The sequence below is a fragment of the Rhagoletis pomonella genome, unplaced genomic scaffold (genome assembly GCF_013731165.1).
Source record: "Rhagoletis pomonella isolate Grant_MI unplaced genomic scaffold, Rhpom_1.0 Rhpom_scaffold_00003, whole genome shotgun sequence".
NCBI lineage: Eukaryota > Metazoa > Arthropoda > Insecta > Diptera > Tephritidae > Rhagoletis > Rhagoletis pomonella.
The window spans coordinates 16,164,817-16,170,027 of NW_023458557.1; positions in this window are offsets into that span (position 1 = coordinate 16,164,817).

Genomic DNA, 5,211 nt, shown 5'->3' on the forward strand with positions numbered 1-5,211 from the left:
AGAACTATTGAAAAGCTACTCAGAACAGGTTAAATTTTTATTTTTTTTTAAATTTAACATTTTCGACTTTTTCGAAAAAAGTGTTTTTTTTGGCGTAATTTTGCAGAACTTTTTTTTTCCTTTTCAGGAACTCTAGAACTATTAAAAAGCTGCTCAGAACAACTTTTTATTTGCCTTTTTGCCACATGTCGTATGCTGCGTGAATCTGGCATACCCAATTTTCAAATCAATTTTTTTATGTGAAAATATCCAGAACTTTTTTTTTCCTTTTCAAGAACTCTAGAACTATTGGAAGGCTACTCAGAACAACTTTTTTTTTTCCATTTTGCGTCATACCGTATGCCAACTTCACAGACATGAACAAGCGTCCATTCGGATATCAAATGCACCCACATTATTAGACCCATAATAAAACCCATATACCCCCTACCGCCAAAGTGAGTTGTATCGAACCATTAAATTGAGATATTACATATATAAAAAAAAAAATAAAAAATCGATATTTTGCTAGAATTTGGAAATATATATATATATATATATATAAATACATATTTACATACATAAATATACATATCGGTAAAAACTTTACGGTTCAAAAAAACGGTTTGAACAAAAAACAAAAAATTCGTATGTACATTCATACATATATACGCATGAAAGAATAACTTTAAATTTCTGCTTTAGGTTAATTTTCGTGTTTAGTAACATACCAAAGCAAGTATCTACTTGCAATAATTGCCCGGCAATACCCCTTCTGCTTGTACTCATATCAAGCAAAGCGGGATATCAAAAACACCTAAATATATGTAATAGGTACCAAGCAATTGCATATTTTATTTCTGGCCTCCCAGCATCTGTACCACGAAGTAATACACATACGTGCATACGTGGAGGTAAACAAGTATACAAACGCTTATTAGCCCCTAATCTGTATCGAATTGCACATAAACAAGCTTATGTACATACGGTCATCGGCAGACTCACAGCCCATTTGACTTAGCAAAAAAGTTCGTTACTCCCAACAGCTAACAAATTACTCCTACATATATACAAACGGGCATACATCAAAACAAAGCAACGAAATTGCAATCACAAATTATCTCTTTCTCCCGTCCTTCGCCAAAAACATGGTGACATACACACTAACCAGTATCAGCCGCCCTCGCTTAACATATGTTAATATATTGTATCATTGCATGCTGACATTAACATACACATATACATATATACTCACATACCTACTAACCCAGTAGTGCATATACCTTGTACGGCACACGTAAAGGGAAACTAATAAGAAGCGCGGTAAAATCAAAATACTCAATATAAAGAAAAAAAATAATCACCCAATCGGAAACAAATATAAAATTAATATAAATAAAAAAAGAATAATATAGAAAGAGTATTGCGGTACATTGTGTTACTATAAATAAAAGTTGCTTATATTATTCGCGGTTAATTAAATACAGAGAAAAAACAAAATAAAATCTATATATTCTCGCATACATAAATGCCTTCTGATAAAATTCCAGCAAAGGAGCAATTAGTCAAAACCCCAATCACTTTAAAAGTAACAACAATGGTTGATGAGGACAAACCTCAAGGCACACCTGCAGAAGCTACACGCTTGAAGCAGGGTGCGAAACAGAGAAAAGCAAAAGATTTCTCAGGCGCAAGATTCATTTCTGATAGTGACAGTTTGATAATATACTGCACTAAATTCTCCTCAGCCCCAATAGAAGACAATTCTGAATCGGTTCTGGAAATCAAAAACCACAACCTTGACACCTTCTGGGCGCGCATTCAAGCGGCATATGACACAATTATAGAAACGGATGATTCCGATTTACCCGAGAATTTCAAAGCTTCGGCTGCCGCTAAATACGAAAACTGCCTTGACCAATATGAAGAGACAAAAGCTATGATCTCCGATCAGCTTAAGTTATTAACCCCAGTTAGCGCACCTACTCCACCCCCAAGAGTAGAAGTAAGCCAAATTCAAAAGCAAAGCTCAGGCATATATCTCAAAGTACCAGCATGTGACACGGAAACTTTCCATGGGGGTTATGAACAATGGCCGTCCTTCCGGGACATGTTTACAGCCGTATACATAAATCACCCAAAATTGTCACAAGCGCAGTAACTGTACCACCTCAGGTACAAGACTAAAGGTCAAGCAGGCAGTATAGTGAAACAATTCGCATTAAATGACGATAATTTCAATCTGGCTTGGGAAGCATTAACAGAAAGATACGAAAATGAAATAGTACTGGTTGATAAACAAGTAACGATTTTAATGAATCTACCGAAAATTCAAAAAGAAACGAGTGAAGAGTTTTTTAAATTACAGTCCACTGTCTCAAACTGTCTATCAGTTTTATCCACTCAAAATATTCCCAAAGATAACTGGGACCCTATTCTGGTAAATATTTGCGCCGCAACTTTACCAGAAAAATCGTTACTTTTATGGGAGCAATCGCTCTCATCCCGTAACAAATGCCCGACGTGGCAACAAATGAAAGATTTTCTAACTACCCAGTACGAAATCGCAGAGAGGGTAGATACAAAAATTACAAAAGCCAAAAATACACAAAATGATCTACATAGAAGCTTCATAAAACCCCAAGCCAGCAATCAAAATTCACATAATAGAAGCTTCGATAGGTCGCAATCATTTATGAACGAAAATAAACATACGTCATGCGAATTTTGTAAAGGAGGTCACCCATTAAGATCTTGCGAGAAGTTTAAAAAACTTACGACGACCGAAAGATATAATGTCGTCAGAAACAACAGGCTTTGCACAAATTGCTTCTCACTCTCTCACATGCAAAAAGACTGTGAGAGTAAATTTAATTGTGTATACTGCCAAAAGAGGCATCACTCGATGCTCCATATTAATAATTTTACCCCCAAAATAGCTCTAACTCTCAAAGAGCAACAGGGCTAGTTGCAACAACTAGACCCAAAAACCACGAAGTTGAAACCGAAAAACCATGCTGTTCAAAAACAGCTAATATACAAGCGCTTCATTCTGAAAATGAAAGCAAAATTTTACTGCCAACCGCGATTGTCTCGATTGAACATCGAGGTGAATTATTTTAACTTAGAGCTCTAATCGATCAAGGCTCACAAAGATCGTTTATCTCATCAAAAGCACAAAACCGATTAAAACTCCCTACCACAAACTTAAACTTTGATATTTCGGGAATGGGTGGAAGAGTAATACAAAACTCTAATAAAATCTGCTCTTTAACCCTGATTTCCGACAAAGATCGTCAAAAATTCGCCCACCTCAAAGTAGCAGATCCCAACTGCCACACCCCCGCGCAAGTTGATATCCTATTAGGCAGCGCCCTAATACCCCAAATAATGCTAGAAGGTATTGAAAACATCTCTAATACCCTATTAGCCCAAAATACCATCTTCGGATGGATTCTAAGCGGCCAAGTCAAAGAAAAACAAGTAAGAGCAGCGCTGTCTTCGGCTATGCCGAAGGCTTCATACCTTTCATGAGCATCTGAAAATTTTACTTTAACAAATTACTGCATTTGAAAAAATGTATATATTCACAGCAGGCATAGATAGAGGGGATACATATATAAAAAGTCATATATAAACAATCAGAGGTATGGAAGATATACCTTATATAGCACCAATCACTGCTGTGTGATCGGTACGTGAACCGGTAACACAATTTAATGGGTTCAGTTACCTACATCAAGGAGATATATTGCAAAGACTGGTATCTGAACAATCAGTGGTATATGAGATAAAGCTCATACAGCATAAATTTTGACGATTTTCTCAGTAGACTTTGTGTTATTATTTATAAAATAGCTTACGAAATTTATCGGTTTTAGCTGTCCAAATAAAGAAGTTTTACAGTAAAACCCCATATCTGAACAATCAGTTGTATTGGGCCAATAAAAAGGTTATAGTGACGCGATATTTTTTTATTTTACTGTAAACTTTCTATTGATAATGAGTGAAAATAGTGCGAAATTTCATGTTTCTAGCTGCATAGATGGAGTAGTTATAACAAAAAATCGCATATCTGAACAACCAGTTGTATGGGAGCTATATGTAAAAGTGACCCGATCTTTGATATTTCCGCTGTATATTCTGTTGTTAATGGGTGGAAGTATTGCAAAATTTCATGTTCCTAGGTGCATCAATGGAGGAGTAATAACGAAAATTCTCATAACTGAACAATCAGTTGTATGGGAGATATATGTTATAGTGACCCGATCTTTGTTATTTTCACTGTAAGTATTCTGTTAATAATGAGTGAACACGGTGCGAATTCTGACGTTCCTAGCTGCATAAATGAAGAAGTTATGGCAAAAAATCTCATATCTGAACAATCAGTTGTATGGTGGATATAGGTTATAGCGACCCGATCTTCGCAATTTTCACTGAAAGTATTCTTTTGATAATGAGTGACAACAGTGCAAAATTTCATGTGCCTAGCTACTTAAATGGAGGAGTTATAACGAAAAATCTTATATCTGAACAATCAGTTGTATGAGAGCTATAGGTTATAGTGACCCGATCTTTGTAACTTTCACTCTAAGTTCTCTGTTGATAATGGGTGAAAGTATTGCAAAATTTCACGTTCCTAGCTGCGTAAATGGAGAAGTTATAACGAAAAATCTCATATCTGAACAATCAGTTGTATGGGAGCTATATGTTATAGCGGTCCGATTCTTCCGGTTCCCACAAATGATTAATTCATTATAACAATACACCCACTTACCAAATTTCATTCGGATATATCGAAAACTGAGAGACTAGATTGCATACAAACAGACGGACAGACAGACAGACAGACGGACAGACGGACATGGCTAAATTGACTCAGCTCGGCGTTCTGATCATTTAAGTATACATTTTAATAGGTCTATCTCTTCTTATTCTGGTACTTACAAACATCGGACCAAAGTTATAATACCATTTCATGCTCATGAAAGGTATAAATATCGGTATTCACAACTCAAGTTAAAGATATTTCAAACAAATACCTCAATTCTAAATTAAAAAGATTTTAGGAGTTAGAAGAACTCCCCCCCCCCCCCCCCACACAAGTTACTACCCCAGAAGATACAATTTGCGATGATTACTACAAAGCCACAACAACGCGGGCACAAACTGGTCGATATGTAGTACGACTTTCATTTAAGCCCGAATTCCCAGAAACACTCGCCCTAGGTC